We start from the raw sequence: 7,351 nt of genomic DNA, 5'->3' as shown, positions 1-7,351 counted from the left end.
ATATATATATATATATGCAACAAAGACAGAACATTTTCATTTGGCTTCACCCATGAACGTTTTAAAGTTATAACTCCTCAATAAAAGACAGCTCTGCTCACTGAATTGGCTTTGATTAGGAAAAACAACATGTGGGAATTTGAAAGAATATTGCTTCAAGCGTTCTTCCAAAATTGGAGAAAACAGTGATGAAATATACAACACTGGAAAGTGGGACAGGAATAGTAGGCTGCCCCAAAAGATACATTCATAGACTTACAACACACTCAGATTTTATATTTATCTTCATGAAAATAAATGTTTCCAATAAAAAAACATAGATAGGACTGTCTGCAAGAAGAACTAGAGCAGTGGTTTACTGTTTAAATCTTGAGAGGAGGAACAGATGACACTATCAACTATGGCAAAATTGTTGCTTTTGTTGGTGTTTTGGTAAAAATTTCCATCACAGATTCACCAAAAATAACTCAATTATCTGCTTTGTCAACTACTGTGGCTGAGAGGAGCGGTCTCAGGCACCACGCTGTCTGGGTCGTATAAGCTGAGGAGCGGCCTTCATAGTTCAGACTTATTCGCTTCTTACAGCAGGTTCTGTGTGTTTAGATACAGATTAAAGGAACACTTTTTACCTTTTCCTATGTTTTTCACACAGAATTTCCAAACAATAATAACAGTACAGTTTCGGAAATTATCATGGCAAAGAAACCATTTGGGTGATGTGTCTTTCAAACTCTTCAGAATTATTCCTTTTGAACTGGTGGTGTTAGCATGTCTTCTCCACAGTCATCCAAACCAGCTGTTCCTGGGCAGACCAAGAGATGTCATCCCTCCAGCATGTCCAGGAGGACCCCAGGGTGTCATACCAGCGGGACATTCCTAAAACACCTCCCCTGGTGCAGATCTAACTCCCAGACAAACTCAGCTGGCTCCTCTTCTCGTAGAGGAGTCTCTTCCAGATGTCTGAGTACCGTACTCCGTCTCTAAGACTGATCCAGGTCACCCAGTAGTCATTTCAACCCCTTGATCTTGTTCTTTAGTCATCACTCAAAGCTTGTGACCATAGATGGAACTAGTAACCCAGATCGCTGTGGTGGGTGCATTTTTGGAAGTCAGTTTTCAGATTCACCAACCACATATCACCACCAGGGTACACCAAGTTACAATTCTTGTGCATCACACAGTTTGAATCCGACGGACCTGGTTTCGGGTCCACGAGCACTTCCAGCAACAAAGTTGTTCCAAACACATGTTTAATATTCACCAGTATATGCTAACTGCATGCTTAATGGGAATGATACAATCCACATTTTCTACAGTGACACCAGGCTAAAGACCAAAGGTGACAAGATCATTTGCTGCTGTGGCCCCCAGACTCTGGACCTCTCTCCCCCTGAGCCTGAGATCAGTTGACTCGGTGGTCTCCTTTAAAAAGCAGCTGGCTTTTGAGTGACCTTTGTCACTACCCTCTCCTTATTCTGCTCTTATTCCGCCTTTCCCGGGATCCATTGACTTTCCTCTTTCCTATTCATTTTTTCTCTCCCTTTCCTTACATTTTTTTTGTTCTTTTCTCCTTTTAAGCATATTTTTAATCATTTGTGAAATCTTTTTATGCTTTAATTTTTTTGTCTTTGTTTTTGTGAAGAGCTTTGTGATTTTTATCTTTAGAGGCGCTATATAAAAGATCGTCTTTTACTTCTTCCTGAACAACACCCAATGCCAATACACATCTAAATGAAAAGGCTGTAAAAATGTTAAACACACACAGTAGTGAGTAGTAGTAGTGCAACATGATGAATGATTTATATTTTTTTAACCAGTAAAGTGTGCTATTTGTTTATATTGAGGAGGCGGGGCTTAATTCTTAAACTGGAACCAGCCACAAGAGGGCGTTTTGATTCATTTTGACAATCACTTAAATTTGTCTGTCCTTTTAACAACTTCATGGGTTGTTTATTCTTGATTTATGCTGAAAATCAACAGAATTATCTTTTATTCCATCATATATGAGCAGCCTTTTCATTCATTTCCTTCTGAGTGGTGGATTTAGTCCAACTGAAGTGTTATAAGTCTGTGCTGTTGTTGTGGTCCCAACACATTAACCAAAAGAAGCTAGATCCTGGATGTCTCCAACACATCATGTTGTATTTATCCCAGCTAGCTTGTTAAGTTTTTGAGTATGACTTCATGTGTTCATCAGCCTTTGAATGAATGTATCCTTTTGCTGCACCTTCTGCACTGTAACTGCTCAGCTTTTAACTTAGCATTTTAATTTCATTCTTACATCTAATTTTATTTGTGTATTTAAATTTGACCTGTTGACACAGTGGTTTTAATGTTTTATGTTCTTGCTGTTCTGGCTCCTGGAATGCACATTGAAATGAAATATGCTATATCATGGACGTCACTGGGATTAAGAGATGGGGGGGGGGGGGGGGGGCGAGCCCCAGGAGCTTGACCTTGAATATTTTTGTCACACCCTGCAAAAACTTAGTCAATTAATTAATTATTTGAAGAACATTTAACAAAACCTGTTATTTTATCACTTTCTTTTCCATTCCTACCTTCATGCATTTTCTTTCTTCTTTTTATCAAAAAAATAACACTTAATCAGTTCATTAGTGGGGTCTATGTTGAAGAAAGATTTTATATAAGTCCATAAAAAATTAGATATGTTACATTTTCAAATAAAGCTATTCATTTCAGTCTACTGCACTTAACAGGGGGAAATGTTGTGGTCATTTATTTAATTTTTTAAATTACAACTTGCTTAGTTGTAAATGCTACTGAAATACGACAATAAAGAACAAATTAATAAATGTCAAACTTTTATTCTGCCAAATGAGTGTACAATTGACAATTTTAAGAAATGAAGAACACTGCTATGATTTGGAATAAATGTGTCCTTGAATTAACAATTACAAGACAACATAACAGTATATATAAAAATATCTAGCCAGTAGTAGAACTAGAGCAGTAGAATGTAATTGTAAAATTGTAAAAATTCATTAAACAAGCAGAATTAAAAATGAAAGGAAACAAGACCGGTATTGGCTTTGAAATGACCTAAGTGGATGACTATATATATGTATACATAGTCTGATCCTGAAAGTGGTTTCATGACCACAAAAGAAACATTGATATATATATAATCGACATGACTGCAAGGTTATGAAGCCTTCTCTGCCCCACTGTTTGACGCAGCCAGGTGTGCAGCCGACGCAGTGCACTGAATGACCTTTCGCAAGAGCAGCTACTTACAGGCACAGTCAGAGCAACTTGGAGGACTTCTTTAAGAGAGGGAAACATGTCTGAGTTTAGGAGGTTGTGCACAGTTATCATATCTTGGGGTGGATGTCCAGCATCTGCTTTGACAGAAAGAAAGTTTCTGGCAACAAGAACTTCCTCTATTTTCAGGTTAATGCTATAGTGCCTAGCAAGTTCGTTCAAGTTGGATTGATCGAAGACGTTCTCAGATTTAGGGCTGCATGCCTGGATGCCTTTTAGGAGACCTGCATCAACACTGCAAAATCTCACTTCAAGCTCATCAACCATCCTGTCCACACAGGGAAAAAGCAGCTCAGTTTTCAAGACCTCTGAACTGATTAACTCAGTACGTGAACCTACGGTTGTCTCAAACACAAAATCTGCCATTTTTTTCTGTTTCTGCCTTATCTTTGCATGTGGTTCTGGAATACCGTGTGTGAGGCACAGAGCCTTGGTCCTCTCATACAGTTCTGTGGCAAATGCATCACTGCGTTTACCCCTGATTGTGTCACACACAGCATCTTTGCCAATGAGAGCTTTTGCCAGGTCTATATCCTCCTTCTGAAGGAGTTTGTGGAGTACTTCAGTTATAGACAGAAGTGTAACCCACTTTTATGGGACTTTTATTTTGAAGGTGCTGCTGACACAGGATGTGATGTTTGAAAAGAGAGAAGAACAACAGAAGTTGGAGCGGAGTTGTTAATGGTGTTATTTAAAATAAAGCGACCCTGAGAGTTCACGGTTATCAACCTTTTCTTGAGCAGCCACAATCCTATATCTTCTCCCGTCTCTTTCTGGAAGGCTCGGTTACATTGGTGGCAGCGGTGGGATCGTTTCAGTGCCGAAATCCAGCTATTTTCCAGTGACGGAAACTGAGTCCGTTAGCTTGTTGAAGTTAGCCTCTGCTAACTCGCGGTTAGCTTAGCTGTACCAGTTTAGATAGGATGTACAACGATACGTTTACCGGTTGGAAGTGGTTGAATCTCCAGGAATTACGTGGGGACGTGATGAGGGCCCGCTGGAGTACAGGCTCTCCCGCCCGGACAAACCACGCACTAGCAGCGTGAACATTGAGCTTCCACCGGTGTTCTCCGGAGAGGATGGGGAGAGTTTCTCTTGCTGGTCTCATCAATATGAAGTGGCGGTGAGAGCACTAGTAGCGGGTGCCGAGAGTGCATATGACTATGAACTGGCTTGAATACTGCCCACCAGACTGTCCAAAGCCGCGTTCCTGCTGTGGGACAGTTTACCTGCGGCAGTGCAAGCGGACTACAACGCGGTGAAGGAACGGCTTCAGGATGCCTTCAGACAACGGCACTTTCTGGACAATTTCAGAGCTAACTTGGCTGCTCGTCGTCGCGCCGCTGGTGAAAGTCTAGATGTCTATGCGGCTGATGTAGGGATGCTGGTGGATGAAGCTTTCCCTAATTATGGACAAGCTGCTCAGAGGGAAGAAAAGTTTCGCCGATTCCTGGCAGGACTAGATCCCTGCCTCCGAGCTAAGTGTCAGGAACAGGGAGCGACTGATTTGGAGGAAGCCTTAATCATTGCAGGCCGCTGTGATATAGCACGTGAAACTTTAAAGAGTGAATACCCCCATCCTGTTGCGGGGGCTCCTCCCAGTAAGAGTGCAACTGCCTTAGTGCATTCTGTTTCGGAGGAACCTCGCTGGCAGCGAGTAGTGGAAGAGCTGATCGAGGAGATGAAGGAAATGAGAAAAGACCTTCGAAGGCTGTCATATGAGAACGAGAGACTGAAGGGTCGAGAGAGGAGCAACGACTATTCCCCCCGGCTGGAGTCATGTCGGTGCCATTGTGGGGGTCCGGGCTGCCAATCTCGGCGTCCCAAGTATAACCCACATCATCAGCCAAATACTCCAAATTGGCGAGAGCGCCGCACGGACCAGGACGCCGGATCAAGAAGACGCTCTCCATCTCCTTACGCTGATCATTCCAGTTCGTCGAGGGGCCATAGCCCGGGACGGCGGAAGGACACCCCACCTGGTGGTTCAACAAGACGACAAGGAGTGAGATTCCTCTCTCCAGGGCGAGAGGAGCCTGCGCAGCAGTGGGGAAACGGGATGTAGCTGTTGTCATGGCCCGGACACCAGCTACGATACCTACAGGGTCTTGGGAAGAAGATGTTGATCTACCACACCGGGAGCACACGGTGAATTTTTCCCCGGCGGGGGAACCATGTTCCTCCTACATGCGAGGGAGCATTGCAGGTACTGAAATGAACATTCTGATTGACTCAGGTTCCACGGAATCGTTTATCAGTGCAGATTTTCGCCAGTCTATTCCAGCTCTCCGCCAACGACCACTCAGAATGAATATTATCGCGGCCAAGGCTGTAAATGGGGAGTTACTGGATACATTAGGGAAGGTTACTGCTACCTTACGGTTGGACTCTCAGTCGTGGCAACATGTTTTTCATGTGCTCTGTAAGTCCACCTAGACAGCTCTGTTGGGTCTGGATTTTCTGACATCACATCACGCACTGGTGGATTTTGGCCGCGGTAGATTGCAGTTGTGGGGTATGGATGTGAAGTTGCTGAAACAGGAGGATTTGATTCCAACCTGCTGCAATGTGTCTCTTACGTCCCCCCTAACATTACCGCCATTTAGTGAGATGCTGGTCCCAGTACACGTCTCTCCTGCGGGGCCGGTTGGACAACTCCCAACATTTGTCGGGTACCTAGAACCCAATCCTCAAAGTAAGAGTGAGTGTGTGGTGGCTCATACTCTCACTTCGGTAGACAAAGGCGTTACTACGGCTCGACTGCTTAATCCTACCAGTCAAGACATGATGCTACGAGAAGGTACACATCTTGGCGAGTTATTTTCTATAGAGGAGTGGGATGTAGTGACCCCCCTTAGAGAAACGGTGCCTTCCGCGGTACTGACAGACACACCCCCCGTGTCGCTGATGGATTCTGCTGCCAGCCCGTTACAAACGGGACAGCTGGAAGCACTGCTAACTGAATATGGAGATATTTTTAGCCAATCTAGAGCAGTGACAGGGAAGTGCACCCTTATTAAACACAGCATTAACACCGGTGACCATTCCCCCCTGAAACAGCGGGCTTACCGGACCTCACCTGACAAGAGGGAGGAAATAGACAGACAGGTAGCGACCCTGCTGGCGGATGGGGTGATTGAAGAGAGTTGTAGCCCCTGGGCCTCTCCGGTTGTTTTGGTGAAAAAAAAAAACGGTGACTGGAGATTCTGCATCGACTATCGACGGTTGAACAGTGTCACTGTAAAAGATTGCCATCCGTTGCCTTGGGTGGATGATATGCTAGATGCTTTGACCAGGTCCCGTTGGTTTAGTACTTTGGACTTTTCCAATGGTTACTGGCAGATTGATGTGGCCAAGGAGGACTGCCCAAAAACTGCTTTCACTACTGGGCGGGGCCTGTACCACTGGAAGTCTATGCCTATGGGTCTCACAAACGCACCTGCCACCTTCCAGCGCATGATGGAGCTGGTTCTGCGGGGGCTCCCGTGGCACGTGTGTATGGTGTATTTAGCTGATGTGTTGATATTTAGCCCTACGTTCGAAGAGCATGTAGCCAGGTTGCGAGAGGTGTTCTCTCGAATCCGAGCTGCAGGTCTGAGGCTTAACCCTCGTAAATGCCACTTGGCCAGAGATCATGTGGTATTCTTGGGCCATTTAGTCTCCTGTCACGGTCTACAGCCAGACCCCAGAAACACGGACAAGGTGAAAACCTGGCCCACGCCACAGTCGCCCACTGAGGTGAGGGCTTTTCTCGGTTTATGCTCTTACTATCGGCGATTTGTCAAAGACTTTGCTCATCGTGCTGCTCCACTGCATCATTTAACATGTAAAGGTGTTTCATTTGAATGGAACAAGGACTGTGATGTGGCCTTTAAGCATTTAAAGACAGTGCTCTCGTCAGCCCCAGTGGTGGCCATGCCGGACTTTACTGTTCCTTTTAAAGTGTACACGGACGCCTCTATGGAAGCTGTAGGAGCTGTGTTGGCTCAGGATCACGGTGGGCTTGAAAGAGTAGTGGTGTATGCTAGCCAGTCGTTGACTAGCACCCAGAAACGCTTGTCCACGT

Source organism: Nothobranchius furzeri, chromosome 5 (assembly GCF_043380555.1).
Source record: "Nothobranchius furzeri strain GRZ-AD chromosome 5, NfurGRZ-RIMD1, whole genome shotgun sequence".
Classification (NCBI taxonomy): domain Eukaryota; kingdom Metazoa; phylum Chordata; class Actinopteri; order Cyprinodontiformes; family Nothobranchiidae; genus Nothobranchius; species Nothobranchius furzeri.
Note: the sequence above shows the minus strand (reverse complement) of the source record.